The sequence below is a fragment of the Periplaneta americana genome, chromosome 9 (genome assembly GCF_040183065.1).
Source record: "Periplaneta americana isolate PAMFEO1 chromosome 9, P.americana_PAMFEO1_priV1, whole genome shotgun sequence".
Classification (NCBI taxonomy): domain Eukaryota; kingdom Metazoa; phylum Arthropoda; class Insecta; order Blattodea; family Blattidae; genus Periplaneta; species Periplaneta americana.
Genome location: NC_091125.1, coordinates 96,553,329 through 96,565,777, shown reverse-complemented (window position 1 = coordinate 96,565,777; position 12,449 = coordinate 96,553,329). Strand labels below are relative to the sequence as shown.

The 12,449-nt window shown below is 35.6% G+C and overlaps 1 protein-coding gene across 11 annotated transcripts in view; it reads right to left on the bottom strand.

Moving 5' to 3' along the window:
* LOC138706305 (atypical protein kinase C-like) overlaps window positions 1-12,449 on the bottom strand; it is a 789,643-nt gene that overhangs the window by 114,764 nt on the left and 662,430 nt on the right. The window lies entirely within an intron of this gene.

Sequence of the window (12,449 nt, the reverse complement as noted above, 5' to 3'; positions counted from 1 at the left end):
AAAGTACCCATTGCGTCGCCTTAACACAAGAATTTAACACAGCGGTGCACAACCCGCGGCCCGCCACTATTTTTGCTGCCGCCCAATAGCAAAGTTTCAAACTTAAAATTAAAAAATATATATATATATTTGACAGATTTGTATTATTAATTACTGTAAATTACAGTAATCACTAATTAGTAAGACTTTTATGTAAATTATTTATTATTGGAGAATGTCTGCGGTCCTCCAAAAGAACATTTTTTTAATATTGCAGTATTCATAAGGTTGGGCACCTCTGATTTAACATATCGTAACGTTCTGTGGTAAGGAGTTTAAAATTCTTAATTTTATCTCTATATAGTGTCGGCGTTTCATAAATTGAATTGCCGTCAAAACTTGTGTAACCACAGCTCGTACTTCTGCAGTAATTACGTTTAAACGAAAATGCGTTGCTATAGCCTACTATATAATCGTTAAAAATACACATTTCTCAATGCAGTTCAGATAAGTAACTGAGATTGGCAATGTAGTAAAGTGCCGGTTTAATGCAACAACCGGTGAGGAAAACTCACGCATTGTGTTCTTTAACGGGTGTAGAGCAAACAAGAGGTGAGAAAACCCAACACGCCGCCCGTCAAAAGGAATCTTGTGACTTGTGACTCGGTATGAATGCCTGACTTGCCCTGTATTATATGGGTTATATCTATAGCACGAATTTTTAGGTTCTTGAAACGTAGTACAGTCAACTCCGGATATAATGAACCTCTGCGGACTTGCATATTTCGTTCATTATTATCCGAGATTCACTAAATCCGAAGTGTCTACTGATCAGATAGAAATGACAAACACTGTTATTATGTACTCAGCCTTGGAATTTCCCGAGTCACTTAATGGAAACTGGGAGGGGGTTGATGGAGTTTGAAAGCCATCAAAATCTTACCTTCATTTATTCTCTGGACATAATATCCGTCCCCTTTTGATAAAAGAAGGCACTTTTAATTTTCCGGTGTTTCCATTCTACCCGTGATAATGGAAATGTTTCTGAGAACAAAAAGCAACCCTTTGACGGTGGAGGATTAGAATTAACAGCACAGTGGTGAGTCTGAGAACAGAATGGCAACCCTTCGACGGTGGAGTGAGGCAAGGACTGACTTCAAATAAGAATTTTCAGGATATAACTCTTGTAATTTCAATTTTTAAGGTTCACTATAATCGAAGCGAGGTTTCACTATAAACGGAAATATTCTGTACTTTTTAATGTATGCGGGTCGAAACCAACCATTTAGGTTCACTATAGCCGAATGTTCACTATAACCGAGTTCACTATATCCAGAGTTGACTGTATTAACCTTTCATAGTAGGTAAAGTATGACAAAAAATACACTTTTATCGAAACTGATGAAATTAACGTAGAATACAAACACTTAATCTTACCATGTTAAACATTTTAACTTCGTTGATGTGTACAATATTTTCTAGTTTTCTGAAGTACAGTTATAAGTTATCACTTAGAATAATCAAATACGAAGAGAGAATTCTATCCATGGCGAAATTTGGTTGCTGGTAAGCCGTTCGCCAGACTTACATATTCGCAAACCAGGGCTCCCGTTGGCTTACATTATCGACTCAACAACCGAAAGAATCCAGTTCTAAAGGTGCGTGATTGTAAAACATTTTCCGACTAGCAAATGCTAATCATCTTCCAAATGTGAAACGAAATGCTTTTAAGTTACAGTTCATTTTTTATTGTTGTAATAATGTCCAAAAGGCACACGACATAGAACCTACAAGTCCATAATCTTCCTTTCTCGTAAAAGCTACGGTATCTCTGAAATCGTTCATATTACATTGCCAGCTATTTATATTTAAAATTAGCTTTCATTTTCTGAATTAGAGAAAATATCCTTCAATTTAGTTTCAAAAAATTCCATTTCACCGTTCTAGCTTCAACAAGATTAATATAATTGACTCCAGGAAACATGAAGTGGAAAACTACGTCGAAATTTTAGTAATATGAAGCAAGGGAGAGGATGTATAAAGCCTAGAAATTGTGGTAGCCTACTGATTATAATAATATGTAACACAGGTACTGCACATTTTCCGTTATAGAATGCTCAGTTTGTAGAAGAAGAAAGCTTTTTTGCATTTCTCTCTTCGATATTCCTTAAGCGGATAGCAGACAAGTTTGAAGTCAAAACTCCATACTGACGAATTATCTGATTATACTCCATATCTTAGGTATTACATATTTCAATGTCAGAGTACTATGTGTTGGGGTAGATAGACTAAGAAATACTAAGCATTGCTGCAAACGATTTCTATGCAAGACCAGTGAGCGACAAATATAATAATTTGTTACATTCTTTTGTTTCCAGATTCTTTTAATCTCAATTGCCGGGTGAATGTATATGCCTATCATTTCATTCAGTGTTCCGCCCAAGGGCAGGTCTTTCACTGCAAACCCAGCTTTCTCCAATCTTTCCTATTTTCTGCCTTCTTCTTTGTCTCCTCATATGATCCATATATCTTAATGTCGTCTATCATCTGATATCTTCTTCTGCACCGAACTCTTCTCCTGTTCACCATTCCTTTCAGTGCATCCTTCAGTAGGCAGTTTCTGCTTAGCCAGTGACCCAACCAATTCCTTTTTCTCTTCCTGATCAGTTTCAGCATCATTCTTTCTTTACTCATTCTTTCCCACACAGCTTCACTTCTTATTCTGTCTCCATATCCATATTTCAAAAGCTTCTATTCGTTTCTTTTTTTTTTATTGGGTTATTTTACGACGCTGTATCAACCTCTAGGTTATTTAGCGTCTGAATGATATGAAGGTGATAATGGCGGTGAAATGAGTCCGGGGTCCAGGACCGAAAGTTACCTAGCATTTGCTCGTATTGGGTTGAGGAAAAACCCCGGAAAAAACCCTCAATCAGGTAACTTGCCCCGACCGGGATTCGAACCCGGGCCACCTGGTTTAGCAGCCAGACGCGCTGACCGTTACACCACAGGTGTGGACTCGTTTCTCTTCACTTCGTCATAATGTTCATGTTTCTGCCTCATACAATTATAGGCCTATATGCTTTTTTTATATCTGTTGTAAGTTGTGGTTCTTTTCTTTTATCTGTTGTAAGTTGTGGTTGTTCTTGTTCAGGATGGTGATGTCAGTAAGGTATTATGTTGGTCACGTCAGATGTTAATCTTATTAAGTTGAAGAGAATCGTAGGTTCCAGAATAATGAATTTCTTTCCGTTGAGTTTCTTCATCTACCATTCATAACTTAAAGGGGCATCTGGCATATCTCATTCAAGATTGTTCGATATGGTCAACATAGAGCGAACAAAAGTTTGGTATAACTCATTTCTGCGAGGATAGTTCCATTGGATATCCAACTTTTCTGTGCATTTCCTTAACTCTCTGTTAGTTAGTCTAATTCCTGTTGACTAGACTACGCACTATGATTATGTGAAAAACTTTTACAGAGTAAGCTTACATATAATTCAATTGAGAGAAGAAAACAAATATTAAACTTTTCAGTTCATCCCTTACACTGATGCTATGATCTGATGAGTGGCTAATACCGATAAGAAAAAAGGCAATCCTTTTCGATAGACTGAGAAAAACAAAGTTTATTTGTTGAAATACTTTTGTCTTTATACATTCATTTAGTCCCGCGACGTGCCGTCGCGGTCTAAGACATCCTGCCTAGGACCCGCGTTACGGAATGCGCGCTGGTTCGAGTCCTCGTGAGGGAAAAAAATTTTCTCATGAAATTTCGGCCAGTGTGCCCACTCAGCATCGTGATGCACTTGGGGAGCTACGATAAATAGCGAAAATCCGGTTTCGCAAACCAGCTATAACGGCTGGGGGGGATCATCGTGCTAACCACAAGATACCTCCATTCTGGTTGGATGATCGTCCACCTCTGCTTCCGAATGTGGACGTGAGGGCAGCAGCCGGTTGGTCGGTCTTGGCCCTTCAGGGCTGTACGCCAAGGATTTTACTTTTACATTAATTTAGCTTTCCAACACGCATCAGGCTCTATAGACTACTATTGTTTTCTTCAATCAGATGCCCGAATTTAGATATCAGTGCCTTGTATTTATTTGCAGTCAAAATACACCACTGTAAAGCTTATAAATCTGTCTGTCGTTGAAAAAAAAAATCTCTCATGATGTGGCGTATTTAATGAATTGTACGTTTCTCGGAAATCCCATTGTCTATACATGCTTAATGAGATGTCTTCTTACAACACCTTCTAATAATAATAATAATAATAATAATAATAATAATAATAATAATAATAATAATAATAATAATAATAATAATCATAATAATAATACTTATTTATGGCTTTTACGGAACTCGAAGATTCATTGCCGCCCTCATACTGTACAAGCCCGCCATCGGTCCTATCCTGAGCAAGATTAATCCAGTTTCTACAATTATATTCCACCTCCCTCAAATCCAATTTGATATTATCCTCACATCTACATCTCGGCCTCCCCAAAGGTATTTTTCCCTAAGACCTTCCAACTAACACTCTATATGCATTTCTGGATTCACCCATACGTGCTACATGCCCTGCCCATCTCAAACGTTTGGATTTAATGTTCCTAATTATGTAAGGTGAAAAGCCATTTCTGTATAGAAAATTAAAACACGAATTTTGTTACGCATACGGAAGGAAGTTTGATCAAAGACCTTGTACATAATACTATACAGACTCTTTGGGTTTGATATGCGCTGACAGAAATAAAGTTACATAAATTTGAACATCTGACTTTCTATTAATTGTTCAATTGTTCATCAGATCACAGCATCAGTGTAACGGATGAACTGAAAAAATTAATATTTATATTCTTCTCTCAATTGAATTGTATGTAAGCTTCAGGCCCGTAACACACTACACCGAGAACTATGTAATATGTGTGGATACAGATAATAATAATAATAATAATAATAATAATAATAATAATAATAATAATAATAATAATAGTGAAAAATGTATTATTATTATTACTATTATTATTATTACTATTATCATTATTACTAATTTTGTGCACGTAGAGTGCATGAATTAAATTCCCTATTCCTTAAAGAAAATTCAGCACTTAACGAGAACTTCATCATTATAACATGAAAGAAATTGGATACCGTACAATACAATATGAAAATCGTTTTTCTTCAAAACGTAGAAGAGAGGATCCTAGAAAGGAGGCACGTAGTTAATATGTTGCTGAAAGACAGGAATATTAGCAGCATTCCCATCTCTTGTAAGTGTGCAAACAAAGCAAACGGAATGAAAGGGTAACTCCTGCATCTCATCAAACATTAACCTCACATTCGAAGGAGCTCCTCTTAAGAAGCAGAATCCCGACTTTCGAGAAACGAAAACTAACTCAGTGGCTCACAAATCATCTACATAATCAAGCACTTGTCTTAATGACATCCCAGCAACAATAATTTAGAGACGCAGGCAGAGACATCTTCTGAAGACGCGTTTCTTGCAAGAACTGAAGGACTTTCTCTAATGATTTAGGCCTATATTTTCTATGGTCTTCGTTTATTCAACGTGACTTAATGAAGTAAAGACATCAGGAAGAAAAATCAATATATATATATATATATATATATATCGCATGGGACGGTATAGGAGTTCTAACGAAACAATATGAGATATTTACAGAGAGAAGCAGGAGAGAATCAGAATAACACAGAAAAATGTTCAGAAATGACTCGGGAACTTGGAGTAACAGTAACAAATATAAATGACAATTGAGAAGAAAATAAATGCAGAACAAATATCGGAAATGCTTAGGCCTACAATTATTCGGTTCATAAGCTTTTGTAATCTAGTCTGCTTTAAAAAAAACTGAAAGTTAGAATTTATAAAACAGTTATATTACCGGCTGTTCTGTATGGTTGTGAAACTTGGACTCTCACTTTGAGAGAGGAACATAGGTTAAGGGTGTTTGAGAAAAGGTGCTTAGGAAAATATTTGGGGCTATGGGGGATGAAGTTACAGAAGAATGGAGAAAGTTAAACAATGCAGAACTGCACGCATTGTATTCTTCACCTAACAGAATTAGCGACATTAAATTCAGATGTTTGAGATGGACAGGGTATGTAGCACGTATGGGTGAATCCAGAAATGCGTATAGAATGTTAGTTGGGAGACCGGAGGGAAAAAGACCTTTTGGGAGGCCGATACGTAAATGTGAGGATAATATTAAAATGGATTTGAAAGAGGTGGGATATGTTGACATGGACTGAATTAATCTTACTCAAGATAGGGGCCAATGGCGGGCTTATGTGAGGGCGGCAATGAACCTCCGGGTTCTTTAAAAGCCATTTGTAAGTAATGTCTCAGGAAACCTACACGAGCATTTTGAGATGGGAATGTATATCCACTAACGTCTGTTTTTATGTTGTGCGGCAGTAAAGACGCTTATGCCGTTGGCATGTGAATTTAAATTCCACTGGGATCATCACAACTATCGCCCTACAAAACCATCTGATGTAATATTTTGATATTGTAAATGAATGCGCTGAAAATTCATCGTTCCAAGTACCAAGAAGGACAGGCCACTTAGTTCGTCAAAGACTACCGACAGGCAGAGCTGCAGAAAAGGACTTATAACCGGTTTATATTCGATCGGTCAGAGAACATCCGTCAAGGTCGAGCATCCGACTGAATATTCTATGTTCGAACTTCAAGCGATTACCTATAATGTTTTCCAAGCTAGACAGAACACCAGAGGCACTTCATCACAGAAGAAAACTGACATTTTCGGAATATAAAAGTGGAGTAACAATTGTTCAGATGAATGTATGTATCATCATAACTAATATACAGTGTCCGATTTAGGTTTAACATTTTAAGAGAGCACCGGTATATATTTTAAAGTAAGCCATAATTAATGAAAAAACTGATATTGTCTGATAGAGAAAGTCATGCCATTTACGATACATTTCAAATAATTTCAACATGTGTACCCGCAGTGACCTGGCAAATGTCTAACCTATACTCCACCTCCATCCAGGTATTCAGCAACATTTGCGGTGTGACGTTGACGATGGCTTGATAAATCTTTTGTCGCAAATGATCTAAGTTCTCCACAAGAGTGCTGCACACTTGGTCCTTCACAAAATGTCATAGGAAAAAGTCCCGAGGGGTCATATCTGGGGAGCGTGGAGGACAAGCGAGTAGTTCAGTCCTTCTTTCAATCCATTGACCGAAGAACTTCTCAACCAAAAATTCTCACACCTGGACCGCACAAAGTGGGGTGGGGCCCCGTTTTGCTGGAAAATGGTTCCAAGAAGTAATTGAGACACAGCATAATTTCCCAACATATCCAAATAATTTCGGAATATGTATTATATGTCTTTCTCGTGTTAAATTCTGAAGTGATATAGGCCTAGTGTTAGTTGTGTAATCAAGATGCCAAATAATTTGTTCCTGTCACTGTTTTCTCAGCAAGAAAAACGGACCTATTATTCTATTTTTCATTTGTGCACAACACACATTTAATTTTGTTGAGACTCTTTTGACCTTACGAACCTCACGAGGATTTTCATTACCCCAGATACAAATATCTGTATATGTTATCAGATACGTACTGTACAAATTAAGCAATTTTATTTAAAATAATATAAACTAATTTTTAGATGAAGTGTGATGCTAAGAAACTCCATGTGTGAACAGAAAAACGTCCTGCTATTCACGATTTTAACTTGAAGGATCACAGCACTGTATGTTTGATAATGATTTGTTTTCTGTAGTGTTTATTGAAGACGTTTGAAACAGCAACATACATTTTATGTCGAGTGGTCTGAAATAGTTCGTTTGCCGCAGTGTGGGCCTACCCTAAGCTTAATATATTGTATTTGTTTGCCTCAGTCTGGTCAGAGAAATAGTTTAAAAGAACATTTTATGAATGCTACGTATGTAGTGTATGTTCCATTACAGCGAAACGAATCGGTTATTAACATAGTACAGAACATAAACATATAGTGACATCCAGCAAAGTTCTGTGAACTGTAATGCAAGCTACTTGTCTGTGGGCAGTTCTACAACATGCAGCAAAGCTAACGCATAAGATACAAAGCTAAAGGTCTACAACAAATTGTTACTACAGCCACTGTGATGGTGGAACCTTCACGTCTGTAACATTTAGCAAGTAAAATAGTGAGAACGTACTGTTATATAGATTTTGAGATGCATTTCACAAAGATTAGCAATACTAAGGGTTTCTCCAAAACTCATACAATAACCTACATCTTTCTTTAAATTTATTTCATGAAGGTATGGTATAATGACTTGTTACCAGGTAACTGAGAAATAAAACTCTGATTTAGGACAAAATTTAAATAACTCCCTTTTTACATACAAATATTGTAGTAAGTTTTATTTAAAAGATTAAAAAGACTCAATGGAAACTCAAAAAGTATCCTTCAATAATGAACAAAATCTTAGACGCTCATCTTCAGAAAATGTTTTAATTTTATTCTTAAATTAAATACCACCAATCTGAGGGTTAATTGAAAATTCTTATTTCTAGGAATTACATGATAAAAATTAATATCTGCGATATTCAATTTAATTTTTATATAAAGAGTATTCAATTGCAGCTGTACAAGTCAAAATACATAAGCCTATTCATCATTTACATGGAACTTTTAAAACTGTTTTTTTTTTCGAAAGTTAAGAGATAATATTCTAAGAGAATAATTTATTTAGTATCTAGTATTTTATTCAGTAGGAGAAATAAGTGAGTGCTCTATGTATGAAAATGCTGGTATCGAAAAATTTAAGACCAAATAAGATGTCTTTAGAAGTTCCGAAATACAGAGATCAATATTCGCAAAATGAACAATATGAAAAAAAATACGGTAGGCTTATAAATGAACATTTAACAGACTTTGTAGTTGGTGACACATAAACTATAATGAGTCCTATATAAATTTCCACTATCTCAATTTCATAATCATTATAAAGGTTGATCAAAAACTTCTCTGACTGACTACGAGTGAGTCTATGTTAGAGAGTCTTTTCTTGAGGGAACCAGGCTGCTAATGCTCACTTATATTTCAATTACTGCCGACACACAAGCGAAAACTTCAATAAATATTACTGCCAGATACAGTAAAAAAAAAGGATAATATAGGCACAAATATTACCGCAAGCTAATGTGTGCAAACAATCAAGAAGAAAAGCTCATTCACTGTGTTCTGCATTGAACTTAGAGGAAACAACTAATTGAGAAAACCCATTACATTGTCAAAAAAAAGAAACCTCGTGGCTTGATAAGAATGATGGTAACTTAGGTTTGACTCACTATATACTATAAATTTCGATTTGGATAACTTTCTTCATTCATACTATATAGGCAATCTTTCCAGGTGTGCTGGTATACAGTATATCTAATTTGTTCCTTACTTAAAATATTTTCAGGGCTTGGCTGATTTCTGCGCTTTTTGTTATATTGCCTTATGAAACCTTCAACTGAGCACAGAAATTTAATATTTACAGCAGTTATTTTACTTCTTCTCTGAGAGCACACCGAAGTTGCAGCTTTCTGTCAAGTAGATGTCAATACAAGTTAAACAATTTTTGTTTCTTAAGAGATCTTATACTAACAGTAACAATGATATTATTTTGAATAATGACAGTAAAATTGACGGTTTAGAGGTCATACTAATGATGAAAATACGACTGTATTTCGATGGTGTGGATGCCTGAGAAAATGGAAGCCAGGAGTGAGAAAATTAGTTACATTAGCCTTGATGAGCTTAGCTAAGTTTAGAGTTTAATTGGTGCTTAGTCAACTTCAATTTGTATTTAAGTAATGAATTGGAATGCGAAAATTCTCATACTTACTGATTCTCTGAAATCAATAAGTAATCGTATAAAACTGTAAAAGACCAGCTTTAAAGATGTTTGACAAGCTTGTCAAGTGGTCATTTGTTGACAAGTCTGACAAGAAAGATAACAAATCGCAAGAAAAAAATACTAGATTACGCGTATTATAAACAATGAGGAAAGAGAAATAAATATGTGACGAATTTTTTTATACCAAAGAATAAAAATTTAATCAATGGAAACTGCACAAATGGCTGAATCGATAGGAATAGCCTAATTCATGAAAACTATGGATCTACATAAAAGATATAATATGGCCTAAATGAAGATATAGGACATTGACTAGTGAGCCATTTAGTTATAAGCTGTTTTATGAAGTACCTACCTAATTAACTGTTCATTTCATGATTAATAATAGTTTATTACTAACTTACAGTATAATGTTATACAATAACCCGTTCTTCAAAATGTTACAATGACTCTTTCTTCAAAAAGTTATCAGTTCTATATTTTTATTAATGTGTTTAGCTGAAGTACAGTGCTTTTCTTTCACACTTCAGCAGTGCACGGTGGCTCGCATGCTGGCCACAGTAGCTGGGACTTCTGCCGAAACAGTTATAATATCCCCGCAGCTGGGATTACCGCTGCCCGTGCATAAGATCTGCGCATATTTGTGGCAACAGCAGGTTATGTGAGTGAACAGCAGTTAAACTGAAGCCACTGTCTAGTTTGTTTCGTTCCTGTTCCATGCATATAAATGTAAGAGTTTTAAGTACTAATTAAGTTACAAGTGTTATAAGTTTGTTTCGTTCCTGATCCATGTGTATGTGAAACAATTGTCTAGTTTGTTTCGTTCCTGTTCCATGCATGTATTTATTTTTTTTTTAGTAGGTTATTTTACGACGCTTTATCAACATCTTTGGTTATTTAGCGTCTGAATGAGATGAAGGTGATAATGCTGGTGAAATGAGTCCAGGGTCCAACACCGAAAGTTACCCAGCATTTGCTCATATTGGGTTGAGGGAAAACCCCGGAAAAAACCTCAACCAGGTAACTTGCCCCGACCGGGAATCGAACCCGGGCCACCTGGTTTCGCGGCCAGACGCGCTGACCGTTACTCCACAGGTGTGGACTCCATGCATGTAAATGCGGGTTTTAATTGCTTATCACGTTATGAGTGTTATCAGTGCTTGCGCAGTTTTCCATAATGCCTCAACACGATTACACATTACCACAAAGGATTTTTATGTACGACACATATGTGACAACAAACTCTTGTAGGGAAGTTAGAAGGCGATTTGAAACACAATTTTCTGGTTTACCTATCCCACACAGAGAAACCAAGACTTGTGAACAAATTAAGGGAAACGGGTTCGATTCTTGATAGAAAGCGAAAAGTAACACGATCCCTGATTTAATTGTATGAGATATTTATCTATGGAGAACTTGAAAAATAAAGTGTATGCAACAAACCCTCATACACTGGAAGAACTAAAAGAAAACATCAGGCGAGAAATTGACTCAATTTCGGATATTGAACTCTCGAATGTGAATGAAAATTTTCTGAGAAGATGCCAGAAATGTGTGTATGGAGAAGGACAGCATTTCCAACATCTCTTATGATAAGGTATGTGCTTATTATCATGGTAATTGTAACTGTAACTATGAGAATGTGAAGCGGTAGTGGGGATATTATAATTGTTTCGGAGAGAGTCTCAGCTGCTGTGGCCGGCATGCGAGCCACCGTGCGCTGGCCGCAGTGTGAAAGAAAAGCACTGTATATTTTTATTATTTTTTTCATGTACTGGGCACAGACAACAATGAATGCTAAATAAAAAACAACAACTTTGTGCTGTTGCTAGTATTACATATTCCTGATATGAAGTATTCTAAATGGCATTAACTAGAATAGCATTAATTTCACATGTATTTTCCATATCACAACTTTGTGTGTACACTCTCTTCTTTCTTGTTTCTATATTACGAGGTACTTACAAGGAACTCTTGACTATATTTCTAGGCTACTACTTTTTCATCACCACTCCGGAAATATAAAATTAAAGAACAAAAACAAATTCGGCCAAATTTCTTGCACTTAACAAAATAAACTGAAAAATAACAAGCAAATATGAAAATTAAATTTCTTTAAGAAACAAACCACTAACCAGACAAGAAAAAAATCTTGTTCTTAATATGTTACTTGTCATTTGTTATGCATTTGGAAAACAAAAACTGTCAGCTGGTGATCAGTTTTTTGTCACCTGTGTGATTTTTCGTTATAAAAACTATGTCCTAGGAAAATCTTGTGAGAAGACATCGTTGATATACTCTTATCAAAATATAACTCGTATATTCTGCTAAGGAAGATATTAGGAATGCAGCCCTGAAGGTCTTTTCTCGTGACAAAGGACAGAATCAACTAATTGTACCAAAGATGTGAAATCTTTCGAGCACTTGTAAATAGTGTGTAAATTTAAAAAGCAAGTTACTATATAAACTTTAGGATTATTTGATATGAAAAAGACTACTAAATAAATCACATTTATTAAAAACATACATCTAACATTGTAAATAAACTGTTTCTTTCACTTTGCATATACCATTT